This window comes from Ictidomys tridecemlineatus, chromosome 6 (assembly GCF_052094955.1).
Source record: "Ictidomys tridecemlineatus isolate mIctTri1 chromosome 6, mIctTri1.hap1, whole genome shotgun sequence".
Taxonomy (NCBI): Eukaryota; Metazoa; Chordata; class Mammalia; order Rodentia; family Sciuridae; genus Ictidomys; species Ictidomys tridecemlineatus.
This window is the reverse complement of record NC_135482.1, coordinates 137,952,986-137,977,707: the sequence shown is the minus strand read 5'-3', so window position 1 is coordinate 137,977,707 and position 24,722 is coordinate 137,952,986. Positions and strand designations below refer to the sequence as shown.

The 24,722-nt window shown below is 35.4% G+C and overlaps 2 long non-coding RNA genes across 8 annotated transcripts in view; one reads left to right on the top strand and one right to left on the bottom strand.

Moving 5' to 3' along the window:
* LOC120888663 (uncharacterized) overlaps positions 1-4,213 on the bottom strand; it is a 114,374-nt gene extending 110,161 nt beyond the window's left edge. Inside the window, exons 1-3 of one of the 2 annotated variants that reach the window (XR_013423324.1) lie at positions 3,279-4,212; positions 2,988-3,183; positions 2,667-2,810 (exon numbers count right to left, since the gene is read on the bottom strand). This is a non-coding gene — a long non-coding RNA (uncharacterized LOC120888663). Of the gene's footprint in view, positions 1-2,666; positions 2,811-2,987; positions 3,184-3,278 lie in introns of those variants that run through there. The other variant, XR_013423325.1, reaches the window with a different exon arrangement.
* LOC144365040 (uncharacterized) overlaps positions 55-24,722 on the top strand; it is a 268,642-nt gene continuing 243,974 nt past the window's right edge. The window contains exons 1-2 of one of the 6 annotated variants that reach the window (XR_013423320.1): positions 55-185; positions 5,405-5,504. This is a non-coding gene — a long non-coding RNA (uncharacterized LOC144365040). Of the gene's footprint in view, positions 210-5,404; positions 5,505-24,722 lie in introns of all 6 variants that reach the window. The other 5 variants (XR_013423323.1, XR_013423319.1, XR_013423318.1 and 2 more) reach the window with 5 other exon arrangements.

The window sequence follows — 24,722 nt, the reverse complement described above, 5'->3', positions numbered from 1 at the left end:
AAACAGAGGGAGGGAATTCGAACGACCTTGCACCAAGGTGGTAGGGCCCCAGGATCCTGTGCGGTTGGCTGTGGTTGAGCTCCACTCTGAGGATCTTTACAGCACTGCATTCTGACGACTGAGAATGAAAGTGTCCTTCTGAACAGATGAGCTTGGAATCGCTCCACCTCAGAGCCGGAACCCCCGTGAGTATCTACACACATGTGAATGTGAGCACATATTTGTATTTACGGGGTAAATTTATGGGTCGTTTGTCTGTGTGCACCAGTGACTTAAAGCTTGTCACGGAACACACTGAAGAATATGGCATAGAGAAATTTAATGAGGAAAAAACTAGTGGAAGAAAATTTAACCTTCCTAAGAGTCATGTCAATCTATAAACTATTAAATGATCACCTTTATTACTGGTTGGTTTATTCACCTCACATCATCTTAGGAAGAGCAAGACAAGATTCCTGAAATCCATTAATTAGTTTCCTCTAGCAAATATTAACTCAGCAAAATCCTATCCTTTCATAAAATACGTTTCGAATTTAAAACTGAAATATCTTAATCTGTATACCTATTCCCTGATTAGTTAAATCTAACTTTTACAAACTTTTCTTTAAAAATGTAATTCAGTTGAAAACTTACATGGTTTTTCTCTATAAATCCTTTAAACAAGTTGCATTCCTCTAATATTTGAAGAGTAACAAAAATCATAGTTTATTCAACCTGCATATAAAATATTATTCAAGTATAAAAAAAAGTTACTGTAGTTAACATATCCACTCACTGATAACAGCATAAAATAATGATAAATATAATTTTCACCTAAAATCTTTACAGGAAAGAAGCCCACAGAGTAGAAATTATAAAGAAAGTGAGATAAAAGGAAAGTAGCAAATGCTGTCTCACTCCTTGGGACATTCATTTTAAAGTGGTGATTGTGACATACAGTGGCTGGCACCTTGGGTTTTGGGAGATGGCATTTTCTTTGACAGACATTTTAAATATTTTATTGGGAAAATGCATTGTTCCTTCCTCTTTAATATAAATACCATGATGTAGAAAATCAATCTGTGACTAGAAAGAACCAGTTTTACTTGCAATATTTTCTTTGCAGTAGTAGTAGTACCCCTTTGGCTCTCAGCAGCTATCTTCAATTATTAAGGATAAGGAAACAACATCAAAATTTCTGTTAAATTTCTATGTCATCTAAAGTGGCAAAAAACATTACTTCTCACTTTTGGATAAATCAGTCTATGTTTAGACTCTAGAACACTAAGATAGTCTTTCATGGCCAAAACATTAAAAATCCAAAACTCTTTTAAGTATTGCACAAAGTAAGCCTTGGATTTTTCTGAGTAGCCTAACAATGTTTCCTTGATTTGTGTTTTAGGTTTTAAAAATTTTAGGAGCTTTTTCTCTCCTATCATGTTTTCATGATCTTCTCACGTTCTTCTTTCTCTGGTTTCTCTCTGTAAGCAATTATTTACTAGTGTTTATAAGCTGATCTAATATCCTACTGTGAGATAATTTACAGTTCTTGTGAAATATCTATCCACGTGTATTCTTTTTAATGGAATAAATTGAGGAGATACACAGCTTGAAAGATAACCTTCAGCAAATGCATTTGATATTAAAAGTTAGCATCTCTTGCTTTCTAATACTATCCTGCCTCTATAGTGACCCTAATACCCATTTTCTCTTCCACCAACAGTGTATCCACCTGGACATGAATCTCAAATAGCAAAATGTTCTTGTTTAGATGCTCAAAAAATCATATAGTTTTCATAATATTTGCAAGGTTTTATGGAAGAAACAAGTGTACTGCCAAATGTGAGGAGTTGACAATTATTTCGTTCCAATGAACCTTTTTATTGTTGATTACACTTTGTTAGTAGGGATTAAGTTCCCTAAAACTCAATAATTGGTTACTACTCTTACTGAATTCACAGGTTATTTAACACAAAGACAAAATTTTCACTGAAAGAACGCCAGAATGTACTAAATATCCATCTATGCCCTGATTTTGTTTGGTAAACTTTCACTTGGCATTTTCTGAGTGCATGATGCTTACCGTCACGCATAATCTCATCGGGTAACAGAATTTCCAGAAACCTGGAAGTTCTCAGCTGGAATTTTGGAATAAATTTTTAGAGACTCTTTATAGAGGTATAGGAAAAAATGAAGAAAAACCAACAATGGCTTTCCTAGGTGTCCTAGATTTGAAACAGTGGAAATTTGGAAAGCCATTATTCTACCATTAGCTTTGGAGGGGCAGGATCAAATGAAAAGATATAAGCAGAACCTGGTAGGATCTGTAGCTATGAGAGTAGGGAATGTCTTCTAACAAGAGCTACTATCCTAGAGGTCACCAGCTTCAGGAGCTGGATGTTAGGAAGAAGTGGGAGGCTCAATACCTGGACCCTCTTCTCCTGCCACCCCCTCCTTCCTGTGCTTCCAATCGGCCGGATGCAGTGGGAAGCCAGAGAATGAACCACAGTCCACAGTCAACCCTCAAGGGCACAACATAAAGCAAACACAGAAGACTAAGGGAGGGAGCCAGCAATTAAGAATAGCCACCATGGTGCTGAAGACAGAACATGAATAACAAAAGGGACTCAGACTACCCAGGTAGTTGGTTACATAAATAAATAGAAACAAATAATTTAAATACTGTGTGAAGGGGCTACGCCAGCAGAAATTTATTAGTAGCAACACAAAGCAGGCAGAGATTCATTTCCATTGATTGGGTCCATGTAGACTTTACAGAAAATCAGAGCAGCCAGGACTGGGAACACACAGCTCAGTTCTCCTAACAGGACCTGCAAGTGAATGAGCCTCAGTATGTAATAGCATGAGAGCGAACTTACAAGAAGCCAAAGTTAACAATAAAAAATAATGTGGACCAATATAAAAGCCTACACTCTGTACCCTTTAAAAGGTCATCTTTGTTCCTTCACTCAAAAATATTTAAAGCATTTCTCCTGCCAGGTACTCACCATGTCCAAAACCCCAGTTTAAAGGAATCAACGGATTGGGGCTTCGAAGGCTGCTGTGGGAGCACGCAGTAGTGACACTGAACTATCCAGGTGTCGGAGATCTTATCTGGCAGAAAGTGATGATAAAATGAGACCCAAGGGATGACTGGACATTATTCAGTTGAAGAAAGAGCAAAAGATTTTTAGGAAGAAGCATCTGCAAAGATGTGGAGAGGGAGAAAATGGAAAGGCATTCATTATGAGGGAACACAGGGTATCCTGAGTAAGTGGGCACGTTTTTAAAGCACTTACTGTGTGCCAGCCACTGGTCCTGATTTGTCCTATTTAATTTTTAAGACAATGTCATGAGAGGTTACCACCGTTGCCTGCATTTTTCAGTGGAGGAAACGGAACAGAGGTTAAATCACAGTAGCAGTAAGTCCTGGGAATGACATGATCAATCTTGAATGTTGAAAAGATCCTTCCAACAGCAATAGAGGGAGTGGATCAGAGGAGTGCGGGACTGGATGCTGGGAGACAAATTAGGAGATAATTGCACTAGAGCAGATGGTATCTGATGAGAACTTAAATTGGGCCACCATGGCTTATGTAATGGAAAGAATCAAGAGCTGGAGAACAGGAGGCAGAAAATGAGGATTCTGGGGAAAGCCCAAATCTCTGACTTGGTTAACAATATCATAAACCAAGATGTAAGTTAAGAAGGAATGTGTTTGTAAGGAAAAAAAATCATTGGGTTCCTATACAACATGACAAGGGACACCTGTGGGACAGGAACGAAGAGTATCTAGGAGAAATGTAGGAAATAAATAGGAGGAAGGCTGGACTGAAGGAAGAGTCGGGGGCAGAGGGATTATCCACACGGTTGAAGGGCTGTGGGTTGAAACCCCTGAAGGAGAGGGGGATGCATGTCAGGGGTAGAAGCCTGGAGAATTCCAGCAATGAAGGAGGAGGCCAGGGCACCAACATAAATATCAAAGCAGGAAAAATTACAGGGACAGGAGGAGAAGCAGGAGAAATTATTCTCACTGCTGCTGAGTACAGAATTCCAAATGAGGACAGAGAAACAAGGTGTAACACCATAGAAGAGTTCAGAAAGGAGTCTTTGAGGTGGGGTACTTGGAAGTCATTGATAAGTGCTCCTGAAGTACACAGTAGCATAAGACCTCTTGCCATGGCAGAAAAGGAACGCAGGAGAATTTCCTCGTTTTCCTCCCTCACTTCAGATAAAACCAAAAGCGAATTTAGTACCAAGAAAACTGTCTTTAGTGAAAGCCAAAAATAGCCATAACTTCAGGCAGAAAAGTTGGCAACACACAGTGAACTTGAAGTGAAATCAATGGAACTGATACCCATTTTCCTATGTATAGATCCCACATCATCTCACAGCATCAGATCTCTCTGATGTAGGGGCAATCCTTGTGAATAAGTCATAGACAAGCTTCAGGGTTTTTTCCTGAATCTGATTCCCCATCTTGGAGGAACATTCAGGCCAAAGGAAATTTATAAACCTGTAAGAAAATAGTGTAGTCCATGGCAAATGGTAAAATGGGAGTGGCAAGGAGGTTGGCAGGTACTGGTCACATTCAATTGAAGACATAGCGATTGATTTTCAAATATCCTAGACGAAACAGGGATTTGTAAACCCAGTTTAAAGAGCAAAGCAGGCTGGGTACAGTGACCTATATCTGCAATCCCAGTGACTCAGGAGGCTGAGACAGGAGGATCACAAGTTTAAGGCCAGCCTCGCAACTCAGCAAAGCCCTAAGCCACTTAGTGAGACTGTGTGTCAAAATAAAAAAAAATTTAAAAAAAGAACTGGCAATGTGGCTCAGTGGCAAAGCATCTCTGGGTTCAATCCTCAGTATCAAAAAATAAATAAATAATAATAGAGCGGATTTGGGGAAAAGGAATTTAGAGGCATTGTTCCTCCATTTGAAGTTCTCTGCTCAATTCCTCAATGTCTTCTTTCAAAATTCTACAAAATGCTCAGCTTTTAAAAGCTTTCTTCGCTCAAATATGAACTATCATCATAAAAGAACCAGCCTGGAATTAAGCAAAAATAAAATAAATCACTAAGAACAAACCCACAGATTACACATCAGCCAATGAAATAAGCCAGAGAGGAAAAGGACATTTGAATTGAACTCTTTTAGGTAACAGTACACAGTGGTTTAACCTATGGACTCGACCAGACCTTGCAGGTTCACCCCTAGTTTAGCAATTCATTGGCTGGATTATCTAGAAGTTTGGTCATCATTTCTATGTTTCATTTTCTCCACTGTCAAAACAAGGAAGTCAATCATAAGTATAAATCCCACATCAGAAGTAAATTTGACTGAAGTGAAGTACTTGAGAGGTACCTGGTAAATACCAAGCACAATTTAAGGGTTACTATTATCATTATCCTCTTGATACAGAAACTCAAATTTAAAAAGCTGAAAAAACTATATGACCAAAGAAGGAGACTGAAAATGAAATGACTGAACTTAAGAAAGAAAGAACAATAACAAAACAAAAGTAAGTAAATCATTGCATGAATCATACGCTAATGTGGCAAATACATCACTATTGGAAATATGTGAGGTTGATCCTTTTGAGCATTAGAATAATTTAAAATATCATATAATTAAATGTTTTGAATTTGTTAAATGTGAAGGCATTTAAGGCTTTTTTCATGTTATGTATATGCAATTATGGAAAAACCATATGCCTCAGACATTTTTACATCTCTTTGAAGAATTACTTTAAATGCACATTTTGAGGCTTTGCTTTCCAATGTTAATAAGCTCTTTTCCTCAACCTCCATCAGTTAAATGAAGGAAGAGAAGAGCCAGATCACAATCAATCAGTGAAGACACTAAATCCTCATATCTTTAGGTCAAAGCTTCTCTTTTTCATCAATGACAGCTTATTAATATATTTAATTTTAACTTACCTTTTTGATATAGATTTAAAAATAAATTAAACTCATAGTTCCCATCTTATCCCAACATTTCTGATGAGGAGAAAATAAAAGACATTTCTAAAATAAAGGAAGCGCCTTTTGTCTAGAGAAACATTAGTAGTCCTGGCTATTACCTCCCTTAAATGAAATTTATTAGTCTTAAATCATCTCATGATGGAATTTAAGGTGTTTTGTTGATAATATCTTATTTCAAATTTTGCTTGAAAGGATTATCTGTTAATTCGTAGAGTGGGATAATAAAAATAAAATAAATTATAAATTTGTGTAATTGTTCTCTCATTTAGTGTCTCTTTCTTTTAATTCTTAGAACATTGTTTTATTCGTACTTTTCTATGATATCAAATAGTTAGGTTCTTGGTTAGTTTAACCAAGAATTTTAAAAGATGGCTAAGCTAATTTCAATTCATTATAAAAATTTGATATTTGCTAGAAAATATTTTTACTAAAAAAATGCAAATCATGAAAAATCATATATAATAAAAATATAGTACTATTAGAAACAGACATTTTATTTTACAATAATATGACATACTGTGCTTCTCACAGTGTATGTGTGTGTGTGTGTGTGTGTGTGTGTGTGTGTGTGGTATCTGTGCATGTGCTTAAAATTTAAAAACAACTGAGAATCTGAAGGGATCATTATTAAAAATACCTTTGTAAAACCATGGACACCAAAATTCATTGTTTGTTTATATATTTTACCAAGTAATACATGAATGAAGTTAAAAGTCTTACCTGATTTTTGGAAATTAAGAAAAAATAAAGGCAGAAAACACATAAAGCTCTTGAACATCCAGTGAGTAAGAATACAGTGCTGAAGATAAATAATGTTCATGGGGTGAATGTACTTGGCCTGCAAATAAAAAGAGTTATATATTTGATCAAGGCCAGTCAGAAAGGAAGAATTTCTAAAAGAGGGGGAGTTCCCTGGAGCCACGTGAGTGAATGAAAAAGAAGACATTCTTGGATGCCTCTTTCTTCTCCAGCTGGTATTTGAATCAATGCAAGGGGCTGAGGTTACCCAAGGAGAGTGTGAATTGAGATGAGTAGATTGGGAAACAAAATGAGTCACTGAAACAAATAGGAGAGAGAGATTTAAAAAAAAAAATGGACAGAGACAGTTAAGAAACTGAGAAGGTACAACCAGAGAAATGGCATGACTCAGGAGAACGCAGCATGTAGGAAAGTCCTGGAGCAGAAAGGCAGTAGGAACGAGAGAATATGGTGCTTTGAAAAGGAGCAAGTGTTCAGTGCATTCCACAGAAAGTTAAGCACAGACATGTGTCCACCATTGGATACTGAAGAGCAATCAATGGCACTAGAAGCCACATGCCAGAGAGTAACACAATGATTGTTGAAGGGGAATGGAGGAGAGCTATGATGGACTCCTCTCCCAAGAAATCTGGCTGTGAATGGAAGGTTTACTGGTGGGGTGTGGGATAAGTCACATAACCTTGGAGTAAACATGGGGTCACAACCATGGCAGTAAAACCTTGTTTCTGACCATCCTCAAAGTCTTATCAATACTTTAGGAAGTGCCTGAGCACTGCTCATCTGCAATCAAAACTGTCTTTGAGCATCACAAGATCCACTCTCGTCTCCAGCACATGTGTGTTAGCACAGTCCTCTTGGCTTTGATGGCACAGGTGTCCTATCCTGCCTTGACTGACAACTTTTGATGCTGCTGCTGTGTGATATGGCTAATTCCTTTTACCTTAAATGCATGTTAGTTAAGTAATAACTTGGGTCACTGTGTCCCCTTCTTTCTACCCTTCTGTGTGCTATTTCTTCCATATCTTTCATTTCTCTTATTCCCTCGGAACTAAGGAAAATGTCTTTTGTCTGCATTATCCTATCTGTATTGCATGGACACAATACCTTGGATATTTTTCCTGATCCTAGTGTTATGTTATTTCTGATATCTTTTGGGGCCTTGATTAGACATTGTAGTAAATAAGAGAACCACAAAATGGACTCTGAATGGTATTAGTGGAGCAGTGTGATACGGCCAATCAAGTTACAAGAAGCCCCTTTGTCTTTAGGGTACAGAATAAGACACAGATTGGAAGTGACTGGAGGTAGAAGGATTGAGAGCATTTTTGCTGCTTGGATTTGTTAAATAGGTGTTTGTTAAATATCTATTGCTTTAGGAGAAAAAGGAAGAAGGTATTTCAGCAGTATATCCCCGACAGCACCTAACATATTGCAGTGGGTAGGCACTCAGTACCTCTTTGGAGACTAATTTATCTTAAAAGATCCAAAGATGACATTGACTGAAGAACCAAACTGAAATACAGTAACTAAAGATCAAACCAATGCAGGTACACCAGGTAAACCATGATTTAAAAACCCCAAACACTTCATAAAACTTAAGGATCATGATAATACACATAGTTCCATCAATTTAAAATAAGGAGATGGTTTTTTGAAAGAATTTCAGAATCACTATTTGATATGCTAAGACAATAGTAGTTCATTATCATTAAAATACTGAAATCAAATTTCATTAATTTTAACAAACATGAAATAAAACATCAACTTTTCTAAATTTGTTGTTTTATGCATAAAGAAAATTGTTTCATTATTTATCATTAGCGGTCTTTTTATGTGATGTGACTGATTGACTTTTTGTTTTTCATCTTCGAAAAATTAACAATGAATTTGATTTCCTTCAAACACCAGGCCCTTATAATTTTGTGAAACAGTTCACAGAATCTATTTCATGTTATTCTTTTTGAATAAAACATTAAGTGAATAATACTCTGCACTTTCTTTCTAAAAGCATTTTATATTCTTATAAAATCTTATTCAGATGATTTATTCTTTACTGATTAAAAATGAAGAAGACCATAAGCTTATTAATTGTTAGATTTATATCTGCAACATGAAAGTGAGTGAATCAAATGTAAATTCCATGTCATATGCAAATGTATAATAGATTTATATAATCTAACAAATTTACCAAGGAAATTTAATGGTTTGCACTAAAAATTATTTTCCAGGACACATAACATAAAATTTGCATTGTAAACCAAGGTACTGTCTGCAAGTCACACATGCACAATAACATGTTGCAAATATCAGAGCCATTCTTATCCAGCAAGTATACAAAAATAACTTTACACTAGACTCAGTGGCGGTACATGCCTGCAATCTCAGCAGCTCAGGAGGCAGAGGCAGGAAGATTGTGAGTTCAAAATTAGCCTCTACAAAAGCAAGGTGCTAAGCAACTCAGTGAGACCATGAATAAAATAAATAGAATACAAAATAGGGCTGACTCAGTGGTTGAGTGCCCCTGAGTTAAGTCCCCATCCCCCCCAAAAAAATAACTTTACAGTTATTGGTCAAGGCATTGCAATTTCCTCAACTGGAAATTATTCATTTTATTCCACACAGCCAAACTAAATCCCATCACACACAAAACCTAACAATCTAGAATTTTTAATAGTCACCAAGGTTAAGTATCTTCTAAGAAATTCAAACTCTACGTTGATGCAAAAGTCTCCTAAGTTGAACAGTGTACTAGTCATTCTAGTGTTCTATAAAGTCAGATATTCTCAAAATTATATTTGCATTTTGTGTATTTCCCTGTCTTTGTATTAATTTAACTCATATTCATTTTGGAAGTAGAGGAATCGATTCATTTATTTTAGATGATATGTTATTGAGAATAAATTAATTGCATACTCCATGAAAATTAAAATACTGCAAATTTAAGGCTTTCGGTCAAAATTGAGATCTATTATAAGGAGATACTGAAATGATGTTCTACAACTTTATAATCATCCAAAGTCTAGTTTGGTCTCATAGAAGATAACATGTTAATGATATTTTTTAAATTTCCTATTATTAGTATAGCCTTATTTTTAGAAGAATTGGTGAAGAAAATAATTATCTATCTTAAGTGTGGAACTTTTCTTCAAAACTGTCCTACATAAATTCTTTAGACCAAAAAAAAAAAAACCTCAAAGTTTTGTAGAACAAATGAATTAATTGAGAAATTAATTAGAACACATTGCTGCTTTTAAAAATCGAGTTACATTCTAATGAGTCTAGGAAAACTGTTTCTTATAGAAATTCATAATCAGGTAAATATGCTAATAAAGTTGATTCTCTACATGTTTTGGGAAATGTTTCTATATCCTATATAGGATGCTTAATAGATACAGCAAGAAAAGAAGTAACAAGAAAAATTACTCATAAAACAAAAATGGTGAAATATTATAGAAACTTTTACAGATAAGAAATACCACTGATTTGCTCAGGATCTCACTGCTTTTTGCTTTAGCTTTAGATTGGAAGATTCAATTTCCAATTATTTTTCATATCCTACAGATGCTAAATCCCTAACAAAAAGTACAAGAAGGCACGTTTTACACCCAAATTGCATGATATTTCACTGATCATTTTTTGGTTGCTTTGTTGTGGTTGTGTGTGTGTGGTTTTTTGGTTTGTTTGTTGATTTTCTAATCTTGCTTTATTATTTGCATCACAGCACTAGAGTAATTAAGTGAGACACTGCAGAAGAATTTCGCAATACTATAGAATACTTCTACAAGGGCTTTTGTTTTTAAAAGGGAATCAGAGTGTCATTCTTGTGCCTTTTAATTAAGTAAATAGTTATAGGGTGTTTTTAGTGTGCTTCATGGTGCTGAGAATTAGAATGCTTACTTGAGAAGTGAAGATCAAGGCTGTGGCACACACAGTAGCAGAGCTGCTGGAAGAAAGAAAAGTAGACAGGAAGGGAGGGGTGAGCAGGGGTGCAGAGAAGATGGGACCAGAAAGGGATGGAGGACTTATTTCTTTTTTTTGTTGTTGTTTGTTTGTTTGTTTGTTTTGGGGGCTTTTTGTTTGTTTGTTTTTCGGTACCAGGGATTAAACTCAGGGGCACTCAATCACTGAGCCACATCCCCAGCCCTATTTTGCATTATATTTTAGAGATGGTCTCTTTAAGTTGCTTAGTGCCTCACCATTGTCGAGGCTGGCTTTGACCTCAAGATCCTCTTGCCTCAGCCTCCTCAGCTGCTGGGATTACAGGCATGCGCCACTGTGCTTGACAGGAGGACTTGTTTCTTACCAAAATATCTATATTTTTTTTCCTGCAAAGGGTGTTATGAGTTTCCTCCCTAGAGTGTATTCTCTGATGAGATTTCACCAGGATGTGCTCAGAGCAGCACCTTCTTAACAATTCCCTCCACTACCTCACACCCTAAAATTGTGATGTGTGGAGTACTTTAACACTCCCACATACACAGATGTAGAAAATAAATAACCCTCCGTGTCCAGGTGGCATGTAACGACTCATAAATATTGACTGAGAGAGTGAGGAGAGCTTTGAAATGAGAATGCGGGCTTTGATATGAAGCTTGATCCGAGCTGTGTTCAGTCATCAGAACACAGCTGAATGCCAGGGACCAAGGTTATCATCCCCACCCCTTCTCTACTGCAGCCTGAATGTCTTCTTGGCTTAATTCTTGTTTAAGGTCCACCATAAAGCCTGTCTCAAGTTGAATACATTAAAATAGGAAAGTTCCCTGGAGTTATAATCCATCTAAGAAAGCAATAGGTACTCTAACTGATAAACTAAAATGATATGAGCAGTGTTTCTGAATTAAAGAAATGGAGATTTCTGAGCGGGAAATTCACAGTGGAAAAGATTGGATTGTAAAGGACCCCAAGTGATAAAAGACATATGGCTGCTTCTCAGGCAATTTAATGTGATATTAAAATACTGTTTTCCTTTCTACTTTATTTATTAATTTGTCAGTGTATAAACCCAGCAAGCAAAGTAGTGGACAGGGAGCAAAACCTGGGAAAAGAGAATATCTTTCAATATGAAGGTGTACTACAACCCAGTTGAAACTGGAGGAACACTATCTTTCAGGAGCTTCCTCTAAAGACTAAACCTACCACAAGTCAAGTCAGTGAGTCTAGGAAAGAAATGAGAGAAATCCACAGGCTGCCCTGAGACAAAGGTATGTCCATGGCTCACTGACATCTCTTCACTTTCCAAGTTTGGTTTGCAATCCCAACAGGGATGAACAATCTCCATCACCCACAGATCAATAGAGAAGCCCCACTGTAGTAAACAAGAGGTATATTTCCCCTGCTTTAAAACTATGCATAAGGTGTTGTGTTGAAGTGGTATGGCCACAATATTCATGCAGTAAAAATTGCTTCAGGGAATGACTAGCTAGTTTTCCTGGCACCTATCTGAACATTTTATGAGATGGAAATCAAATTTGGATCATTAAACTCCTGGTATGTAGGAATTGTTTGTTATTTCAGCATATCCTAGCTTGTCCTGACTAATAAAGAAATGTCATGGGGAGTGGATTATCACAATAACAAAAACTAAAATAAAAGACTGGCTTTATCAATTGGCTTTGGGCAATAAGAATAGAGAAATGGGAATTTGGAAAAATGCTAATCAATATTTTTGAAAGCATAATATTGGATTAAAATGTCGCCTACTATGATTACGAAGTAGCATGTAGTTTTTAATGAAATTGCAGTGTTAGAAGAAGATGTTAAAGAACAAATTGTTAATAATATGTTTTTGAGCAAGTGGCTACATTTGGTGTATTATCAGATGTGCATTTGGGAGAAGCTATATAGATTCAAAGAGAAATAAAAAGTGATCAAAAGAGAATCTAAAAATTGGGGACTCTTACAATTTTAGGATTAGTAAATAACTTTATTTGTTTGCACAACAAAACTGATTAAAAACAGATTTTGTGACAAAGGAGATGACCCTCACACTTCCTGTTAAAGCCCCTTATCAGTTTACATGTCTCAGAGAAAGGTCAGGTTAAGGTATCAGAAGCTGGATAACCTCAAAGGAAACTTCATGAAATTGAGAGAGAAGTAAGATCAGAAAGCAAAGAAATATAACAGATCTATGAACTATTTTAAATAGAAATACCTATTTTATGAAGAAATACATAATTATTGCTAGATGAAGGAACTCTGGCCTGAACGAAAAGTCTGTGACCCTTAGGGATTTAGATGACTCTTGGGTCCCTCAATTTTCCTGAGCAGGAAGTTGACCCAGAAATCCCTTGATCTGTCTGCATGGTGATACACACCTGTAATCCCAGCAACTCAAGAGGCTGAGGCAGAAGGATTGCAAATTAAAACCAGCCTCAGCAATTTAGTGAGACCCTGTCTCTAAATAAAATATAAAAGGTCTGGGATGGGGATGTGGCTTAGTGGTTAAGTGCCCCTGGAATTCAATTCCTTGTACCAAGGAAAGGAAAGGAAAGAAAAGAAAAGAAATCCCTTGACCAAATAGGTGGAGCATATTCCTGGTACCATTTCTGATGACGTCAAGAGGATAACAGAAAAAGAAGAACCTCTTGCAGAGGAAATGAGGACACTAGAAGCAGTGAACAAAACAGGTCGTCCCCAGAGAGCAAGACTGTGTCTTGACCAAGAATCATCTTTAATGCTCCCAAAGGAGGGGCCTGCACAAAATCTTACTCAGATGGATTTCAAATTTCTATAGACCAGAGACTATTCTATTTGTCTTCCATTATTAAAAAAAAAAAATAGAAGTGCTGCCTCCAGTTTCCCTGCCCTGTTTCATCATTGTATATTATGTAAATTTGGGGATGATTGGGAAGGACTCCTCATATGGGTGCCATCAGAAGTATATCATCCATAATCTCAAATCTCAGCAATATAACTGGATGGATTTTAAGAATGGAATGGTTCAGATTAGTTCAGTAGCACCCAAGTAGCACAATGATCTTGGCTACTTCATCTCTGAAACGTCGTGTGGTCATTGGTGTCCTTCTAGCTTCTTGATCTAATAAACTATACTGTATCATTCAACAAAAACATATGACTTTCCCTTAGGTGCACAGAATTATTCTAGATGATGTAGATGGAAAAATAAATAAATAAATAAAATTAGCCAAACTTTCCTGGTGTCCTGAAAATAACATTCTCTTGTGGCCATGAGAAAGCATTCTCTTTTTCCATGAGCAAAAGTAATAATGAATTATTACAATAGTACTTCAATTTGCAAAAAATAATACACCACAATGTATGCATAGATAGATGCAACTTTATAAGAGAATCAATAAACATCATGAACAGAAGTAGGTTGAGAGAGTAGGAGCAACAAGGGGTCAGGAAAGATCTCTTTGAGGCCATGATTTATCATATTGAACATACTGTTCCATCTTTACTCTGAAGTTCATGATAATGATATTTACATGATAATGATATTTACCTCTTCTTTTCCTTAGCTCTCTTTACCTATGAAACACTGCTAAGCCTGGCTTTGTCCTCTTTGTTTCTTTCTACCTGCTCTCTCTGTCATTCATTTCTTCGCTCATTATTTCACTAATATTTTGGAAGAGCTACTATGTCCCAGGCTCTGTGCTAGGTTCTGGGGAAACAGTATTTGCATTCATGGTATTTATAATAGAATAGGTGATTTAATGGTTAAGTAAATGATTATATGAATAATTATTTAAGTGCAATTGTGACAAATGCAGAAAAGGACAAGTACAGTCTTCCCTAAGAGAATGCTAAGGATACCTAGAGAATGGGAGAGTGGGAGAGCTTTCTAAACAGAGAAAAGAAGCCATGTAAATCCCCAGTGTCAGAGAGAATCCAGTTCTGGACTAGCAACCCTTCAAAAGTTAGGACAGAAAATACCTCCAATTCCTATTTGTATCTTCAGCACTGGCACATTTGGAGCAGAATAAACACTCATTAACTTTTTCTTAAGCAAATATTTAAGTAAATAGTGTTGAGGGGGAAATCAGCCAGAGAAAAAGCTATTGGAAGAATTGAGAAATTAGCAAGGATTATACACAGTAAAATATGTATAACACGACTTGCTAGTGAGAATCTGTTAATTCTTTTGTTAGACACAAATATTATTTAAAGACAATTATTATTGTTTTAACTTTATGAGTAACCCGTGTGCTATACAGAACTAAACTAATTCTGAAATTCAAATTAAATTCACATGGCTTATAAAAGAAATTATTTTTTCTTGCTATCTGAAATGAATGTATGTTAAAAAGAAATATGGGCCGGGTTTACTTATGTAGTACTTCCAATATAAAGTTGGAATTTATAGCCTACATTAATTATATAAGCTATAAAACAATGGCTCTGCACCCTGGCTTTAAAACTCACTTTCACTCCATAGTAGCAAAATGGTTTCTTCTTGCTGTTTTTATTTTTTGTTAAAGGCACAGAAAGAAAGAATGAGTTTGAAGGTTTTGTAGTTCCCCATTCTCAGACCTACTTATCACTTTATGCTACATCAAGCAATTAAATTTCAGAATGCTTTTTTCATGTATTAGCTGAGTTAATCCTAACCTGGGAAGACAATTGTATGGTTATTTATATCCTGTTTTAAAGCTGAGTGGTTTATAGATTTAGATGGAGTTATATGGATGCCAGGTAAATCAATAATGCAATTCTATCTTATAAAGTCTATTTGAGTTCTCCACCTCTCACCATTCTCAATGCCCCATTCATATAGGTAACCATCTTCTAGCTCCTAGACCTCTAGAGAAGCTTCCTAAATAAGCCTATAACTAGTTCATTACCTCAGTAACTAGAGTCATTATTTTTTGATACATACCTGTTAAAGTCATTCCTCCTTGTAGAAATGTTCAGTGGAAACTGGAAACAATGCATTCTGTATTATGAAAACACAGAAGAGAAGTCAGATTGCACAGTTAATGAATGGATGTCAAGACGATGAATGCAAACTGCACCTTCAACAAGTTTGGCCAGGAAGAATGGAGAAAACAAATGGGAGGTTGGGGGAACTAAGGGAAAAAACTAGAAAGATGTGCTAATTCTTCAAAGGAAGTCATAAAGAATTCTAAAGGAATGGGAGAGAAGGCACAGAAGATGGACTTAGTCTCAGAGGATAATGAATGGATAGGTTGAATATTTATTTTGCTGAAAGAGGAGAGAAGGAATAGAATTTGAAAACAATACAGAGATATTAGAAATTTGAAAATGGACAACATAAGGAATAACATATTGGATGACCTTCACCTTCATATTTAATTAGAAACAAGATAATCTACAAAATAGAAATATAGAAATTAAAATATAGGAACCCTAAAATCAAGCAGGCATTACAATTCTAATATTTTCACTGTGTAATTTGAACAAAACCGATTGCTGTTTTGATGTAAGTCCAATAACAAACAACTTTTCTGATAAACCTAAGCAACAAACACAACTCAATTGATGACTAATTATATACCTATGCCAATACCATAAAAAAAAGAACTGTAGAAACCAAGTATAGGGTCACAGACTCTTGAGTCTAAATTGAAACTACCCCCAGATTAAATCAGAAACACTCCTAAAATCGTTGAAACAATTAATGATTATAATTGTTAATATACTTTTAAATTTCATATTAGGATAAGATTTTTGGTTTTTGAAAAAGTAAAATTATTAACATGTCTTTGATACAAAAAATTTCAACAACAGAGTTGAATGATGATGATGATGATATGTGGTAATAATACCATTTAAATTAGCATAACTCATTGGGAAAATCTGATTATAAAAAGGAATAGCAGTTTAGCACATGGTCATATTTCACATCATAACTGTTAAATATTATAATTCTATTGTCTATCCTTTCTATGAAAGTAAGCTCCTCCAGGAATGTCTTAATGAATAATAAAACTGACTTGATTTTTCCCACTGCATTCAACTTTTCTGTCATGCTATTAATGATTAATAATGACTGTATGCACAATCATTTTTTCTTCCCCAGACAAAAGTAGGATTCTAACATAAGACTTTTATTTTTCAGTTGTATAGAAAGTTTAAAAGATACACTGAATATACAGTAAACCTGAAATACAGAGAAAATTATGTCAATCAATACCTCCATTCTACTAAAAAAAGTCTACTTACTACAACACTTAAGCTTCAGTAAGTTTTTTCTCCATATTTTAGAAGAAGCAGCATATTTTTTTTGCATTTATTATATTGTCTCCATTGGTATTTTCATACTACAATAGTGTGGGTTTGAACTTAGAGCCAAACATTTTTTGAATAAAAAAGTATAGTACCAATTCAAGAACAATTCATATTTTTAAATGTTTGTATAAATGTTTCTCAACACATTACAAGAGCAGTGTCCTTTGACAAAGGTCTAAAAATGCCTGTAAAACCAAACATAATAACATTGTTATTCTGCTACTTATTAACAGAACAACGCATCCTATAACAATTAGATATGAATATTGCAAACTGAATTTAATATTAAGCTGTCTTTGAAATGCCACTTTGCAGCAGGTTTTCAAATGCTTAAAGCACAGCAGGAGGTTAACTCCATCTTCAAATATTAAATCAAAACCTTTTTTTAACCTGATAAATCTTACTGAAAGCAAGGGCTCCTTTTCAACAGAGAATTATTCAACTATCAGAAGAGAAAACTAAACCTCCCAACTATTGTTAGCAAACTGGCTGTTTCCATAATAAAATAGAAGAAAAATTAGATAAAGAGAATGGACTAGGTGGATGGATGGATAGATAGATAGAAAGATAAATAGATAGGTAGAAACACAGATACATAGAGAACACAGTAGTTATACTTTTGAATTGTTCTAAATAAATGTTTTCACAGGTACTCTTGTGACTAAAGCTAAATTTTGGTCTTAAAATGTCAATACTTCAACGTTTATTTTTTGTGTTGTTTGTGTATCTTCCATCTATATCAGCTCTTTGAAGATATTATATTTCTTTGTGCTCATCAAAGAAGCCCAACATTTACTGGTTTAGCAGTTCTTTATAATATGTTTCAAATACATTTATGATTATTATAAAAATACTTCAAACTAATATTCTGTCTACATATCTACACCTCCTATTAATCTATCTAGCTAAATAATTACTACTTACTTACATATCCATCAAATATAAATTTTCCCTGATTTACAATGTGTTGTTACTTCAGCCAAGGTAACATTAATCAATCCTCAAGTTCATCACATGAACTCTATGAGTCTGATGTCATCCATATTGCACCTATCAAAAGCAAACTGCCCTGTCCAGGTGCAGTGGTGTACAATTGAACCCCCCAGTGGCTCTGGAGGCTGAGGCAGGAGGATAGCAAATTCAAAGCCAGCCTCAGCAACTTAGTGAGGCTATAAGCAATTTAATAAGACCCTATCCCAAAATTTAAAAAAATAAATAAATAAAAATGGCTGAGGATGTTGCTCAGTGGTTAAGCCCCTCTGGGTTTGATTCCTGGTTCCCCCCATCCCCCGCAAAAAAAAAAAAACTGCCTTAATGATGACCCTAATGTGGGTAGTGCCAATTCCTCACATTAATCAACTCCCGTGTCAATCTGGAATTCTCTTTCTGGACTGCTCCTAGAGATCCAAACACCAGGAAACTTGAAGCAATTATGTTGTTTACATGATAGGATGATGCAATAAAAAGCCAGAAAACTGTGAATCTTGCTAAATGTCTCCTTTCAAGAGTCATACCTACTCATTTGAGTTCAGGGATAAATGTAAATATAACATTGCTAACCATCTCAGTGACACTATCTTTCTTTGTTTCTTTGGCTTTGCTAATCCATTCTTACCTTTATTCATTTATTTATTTTCTAGCGAAGAAATGCTAAGAGGGGAGCCAACTGAAGAAATTATCTTTTAAGTAGATGCTTATTTCCAGGAATTTGTAATAAGATAATCAGTTTTATTTCTTAAAGCCAAAGAGCTCAATGATAGATAGCAACAACTCACCCCTAACTTATCAAATATACAGAGGCAGATTCACTCTCCACACATGGTTATTTGCTTTCTCTATTTTATGGGCATTGCCACTCTCTTTAAAATTGAGTCTATAAATAATATATAAGTGGAAATCTATCAGATGGTGCTTGTTTACTTGTATAATACTAATAATTCAAGATTTATATCTTGTATTTGAACTGAGAGAATCTGATTAAATCATAGGCCTTCTGAATATGATTTTTTTGATTCATACGTTTGTGCTAAAAAAAAATAAAGTTATAGGGACTGAACAGATTTACTGGATAAAGTAAAATACCATAGTGGGAATGCGAGAGTGATATCAAGAAGACAGACATGATCCCCAATCCTAGCAAAGCCAACTATCAATGGTGTAGTGTCAGTCAGCTTCCTCTATCTCGAAGTTTCCCTACCTCTAAAACTGGGGTATCCATGACAACTACCTCATAGGGTGGAGCTAAATATTAAATTTAATAATATTTTAGTAGAATATTGTAAAAGCTTTTTTTATACATCTTGGAATTCGCCATTCCTCCCCAAAGCTAAGATGGATAAGGCATTCAAAAGTCCACTTCCTCCAACAGATCTACCTTGGCAAACTAAGGAAAAGGCAGAACAGTTTCAACCACTACCAGCAATCAACAGAAAGACTGGAGAGAAGTAATTAATTACATCCTGCATTATAAAAAGTGTAATGTTTGTATTAACATACCTCTGGAGGTTTGTGAGTCAGCTTCCTATCACTATGACAAAATACCTGGGGTAATCAGCTCCCAAAGAGAAGGTTTTATTTTGTCTCATCCTTGTAGATATTCCAGTGGTCGCTGGGTCCTGTTGCTTTTAGGCTTGTGGTGAGGTAACACTTTGTGGTAGAAGCATGTGGCAGAGGAAGTTGCTCACCCTTTGGCAGGTGAGAAGCAAAGAGAGAGGAGCAGGGTCCCATAATCCCCTTTAAGGGCACATCCTCCATAACCTCAGACCTCCTACTAAGCCCAGCCTCTTAAAGCCTCTGCCTCCTCCCAAAAGCACCAAGCTGTAGGGTAAGCCTTTAACACACAGGCCTTTGGTGGACCTTTAAAATCCAAATGATAAGAGGAAAAGAAAGGTGGGACAACCTCTAAAAACTCAAAAGGGAGACTTGAAGAGGAAGGCTGCAAAGAAATCACTCATAGAAACCAAGACTTTCTATTTAAAAAGGGAGCTCTTTGGTTCGATGTTCTCGGAGCTGGAAAGTCTGTTGCTATATTCTGGTGATGCAATCACTATGGGCCTTGGGAGAGGTGACGATATGATTGCAAATTTGGAGGGTACGGTCACAGTGGTGGGGGTCCATGGCTAGATTTTAAAAAGGTGCCAGACCATGAAGTTAAAAGGGACTGTGAAGTTTGTGGGGGGAAAAAGCAGGTCCACCTCTACCACATCTCAGTACTCTAAGAAAACATAAAAAGGGACCCCATGGTTTCTCTTTCTCCACTGAAAAGCAAGAAGGAAGGATTTGTGGGGCTGTCCCAGAGGCTTCTGGTCCAGAGGCAGCAATTCTTAGAGTGTGAGTGGTGGGGCTTAGTTTTCTGGTGGCACAAAAAGAAAGACCAGCTGTCTTCCTGAGTGGACCTCCAAAAGCAGGTGGGAAGGTTCAGCTGAAACCACCAGAAGAAATCATTAGTCTTAATAAAACCAGATAATATAGCAAAAAAGGAATGTTTATTCCAAACTTTCACGTGATAAGCAGCAATATATTGCAAAAGTTTCAGCACTAAAGGCAGGAAATTGACAGGAAAAATAAGTGTAGAGAGGCTACCAACACCTGGATTTGTCTAATGAGTTCCTGGGGAACACTCTCATGCCATTTGTCCAGACAGATCTTTCTTACATATGCCTGTGTTATATGCGTGTGTACCTGTGTGCAAATTGACTTCTCAATAAACAAGAAATTGTTAGTAATATTATTTTCCATTATTTCTATTATTACTGTTATTACTATTTGATTTGTACTATATACCAGGCATTTTTCTGAGTGTTCTACTTTGATTATATCCTTTATTTTTATTATCATCACTTTTAAAGACAGGAAAACTAACAGAAAAGACAAGAAAGTTGTTCAAGATTACAACACGGTTACTTAGTATAGACTTGCCTGACTCCAGAAATCCATACTCTTTACTACTTACTATGTCCTAACTCCCAGTGTTTTTCTCAATGCTTCAAAATAAATACTTGTCAGGGTCAGACCAACTTCACTACAGGATGGTCTTCCCATCTTTCTTTGTACTTCTCCTCTGCCCCAAACATCATTCTCATTTCTCTGAACTGTACAAATTTTAGCCCGTATTAAAGCTTATCATAAACCTTATTGGTATTTAAAGATCATATATTGACTCCAAAGTTTGTATGGATGAGGTGCTATACACCAATACACACACACACATAAATATCTTTGGAAAAAATATATTTGATTTGTTCAATAAAATAAAACATTTTCAATCAATTACTTTCCCGTTAAATTGTATTTCCTATCATCCTAGTTCTTTCTCTTCTTCACTGTTTTCTTCTACATAATTTTCTTCTACATAATTTCTCAAAATCTCTAATGTTCACTAACCCTTTTCAATTAATTGGCTTGATGAATGTGTTCCTCTGTTTTCAGGGAATTTCTTGTGTAAGTTCCCTGTCATTCAGAAAATGTTATAAACAAGGTTATAATCTTTGGAATAATCTTTGGAATAGGGTATCATCCTGGTACAAGAAACCAAATAGATTTTTACTATTTAATTAAGACAGATATATTTATCTTAACTAAGATAAATAAAACAAAACATAATGCCATGATAACCTTTGTAATTAAATTTCAAAAAAAAATTTTCCCATTAGTGGCAGTGATGGAATACATATATAGAAAATAATCCCCTCATTTTACTTTATATGAATTCTTTTCTCATGAATGTGATTCACTACCCAAGGTACCCAAATATAATTAAGTATGTTGTCAAATCAATTTTTTAAACCTATCTTGATTTTTTTTTCTCATCCTTAAAATAGAACAATTTATGGTGGTAAATTCAGGATTTAAAAGATCTATATTCAAAGTCCTTTTTAATCCTTGTTCCACCATTGCCCAACAGTGTCATCTTTGACCAAGTTCTCTTCTCCTTATTTTTCTCACCTCAAAAATAAGGATAATCTTACTGAACTGATCTAAATAGCTTGGAGATTTACTATAGCAACATAAAGGGGTAAGTAAATTGGTCAGATCATGTGCAAGAACTTACTATTAATTGCAACCAAAATATTGTGTTCCACTAATTTCACCCTTAAATTACTCAGACTTCAGTCACGGGATGTTAGAGTCACATAACAGACATGCAGCAAGCTAACACTTTTCCAGTTGGTTGCAATTGCAAAACACTGTACAAACACATCTTGTAATCTCATTTAATTATCACAATATTCCCATGAAGAAAAACATGATGGGAGCTGCTAGTAAACACAAAAATCTATATTCCCTTCTTTTCTAGTTGAATCTCTTCCTTGCCAGAGGAGACTTCCCAGATGTTCTTGCAGTTAGATATCACCATGTGATAAAGTCTGTGCAAAGGGAGTTTCAGCAGAAGTGATACACATATCCTCAGTCTTGATCTGAGGACATGGGGTTTATATTCTCTGCAACATCTTTTCTTTCAATTTCATGTGAATTCAGTCATAGAACCTATCCAACTTCTACCACACAAATGACATTACCATCTGACGCTATCAAAGAATTGCACTGGAAGAAGCCTTGGTCCTTGGATGATCATGTGGAGCATAGTTGCTTGGATGCCCTAGATCATTTTTCTCAGAACATTGTCATAAACTGTATCTTTAAACTATTAAACTTTGGTAACTTTTTCATTCTAATAATTTAGCTTTATTCCAACATATAAGTAGTATTGCCCCCATTTTATAAAGGGAGAAATGGAGGCTGAATGAATTTATGTAAATTGTCTAAATTTGCAAAAACAATAATTGTTTGGTTAAGAGGTAAAACAGCTAAACTTTACACTTTCCTCTGATAGCGAGTGTCACACAGAATGATTACTCAATATTTGATTCTATAAAGTCTTACAGTTTGGTGGGTAGAAAGCAATCCTGGTTTTTCTAAATTGTATTCTTCAACATCATCTTTGCTATTCCAACATTAAAAAGAGGAAGGAGGAAATCTCCAAAATGGATATTCAAATTAGAAATTTAAAGCAGAATGTATTCATTATAATATAAAATTTAAAATTTACTGAGTGCCATCAGGAATCAAGTACTTTGCATACGAAGTATTAACACCAATTAATAGCATCCACTTTATGATATAAAAAAATGAGGCTCAAAGAAGGTACACATAGTATCACACTTACAGCAAGATGGTGAGCAGAGATTCAGCTCCAAGACAATTGATTCCAGAGTTTTTGATATTTCCACCATGGAATGATGCTTGGAGCACAGGGAGATTTAAAGGCTTGTGGATATGTGTGTGTGTGTGTGTGTGTGTGTGTGTGTCCTACTAAGGGTGTTATCAGAAGACATATACACTTCTAGAATAGTCCAGATCTGAAGTTTACATTCATTCATCTTTTATTTTGCCCCTTGTTTTAAGGAACCAGTCCATGGGCTAGTGTATACATTATATCTTGAAAGCAGAAATTATAAGAAAGATCTAATCCTCTAATTGTTCAACCCATTTGTGAAGTTACATGTGCTAAACATTTGTACAATTCAAAATTAGCATATTAAGAATAAACAATGAAAATGCATTCTTGCCACCATTTGAGAAACTAAAAATATTTATAGAAGAAACTAAACATCAAAAGATAAGAGTATAGATTAATATCTGAAAAAAATAAGAGCTATTTTGTATAACTAGTAAATAAATATCAATGTTTCTTTGTTCATCATTCAAGATGCTCTATAAATCCCTTTTTCTGGATTCTGTGGGGAATAAAAAGCAAATATAATACTTGTGCCTAAATGGATTGGGTTTACACTATAGTTTAATGAAAGGCAATGAAATCCAGGCATAAAACTAATAGGCAACATCTATAAAAGCAAAATAAAAACAGTGAAGAAGCTCTTAATTAGCTGTGCATGTAAGTCTTCCATTCAACTGCATGTTCTTCAGGACAATTTTGCTAAGATTGAAAGAAGAAGTTTGGAATCACCCTTTCTAATTTGGAATCCTGGCCCTTGTGTTCACTTACCAGATGATCTAGGGCAAGGTATTTAGTCTTTCTCAACTTCTTCATCTGTAAAATGAGGTTGTTTGGGAAATTTAATCAGAAATTATAGATACAGAACTTAGAACAGTGCTTGGTATACAGTAAACACTATTAAAGGAAGGTTGCCATTATTACTTACAGACCTTTCTACCATGTGCTCCAGGCATATCACCTCTTCCACTGTCTTTCTTCTAACTCAGCTTGGGCAAAGATCAAGTCTTCCTAACTAAGAACAATCCTATATTTAGATTTTCTTTTCTTATTTAAATTAAGAAATTATTTAAATTATCCCTTTTCACCTCCCATTTAAGCAAAATCATGAGCTCTTTAAAAAAAATAAGTTTTTCTCCCTTAACTTTGCATTTTCCATTATTCTGAAAGGAGATATTTTCTATTCTAGTCATGAATGGCATTATAAGAGACTTGAGAATGGAAAAATTGAAATATTTTAAAATAGTCTGGACTGTTTTACACTGTGATATCTTCAAATACACAAGGGCTGCTCATTTATGAGCAACAGTGAAAAATAAAACACGTTCTGCTAAACATGGCAGACAGACAACTTCCTGAACCTGAATTTATTCAGCCTCTAGATCTAATTATCAGCATACCCTGAAGTATGGAGGACAGAGGAACATTTCCAACTACACTGTGGAAATGCAAGCTGCAAAATCCTGAGAGGGAAAGACTCTAGGGATACACTACCAGTTTATCCAACAAATAAATAATAGGACAATGGACAAACTATAGATTAAAAGAT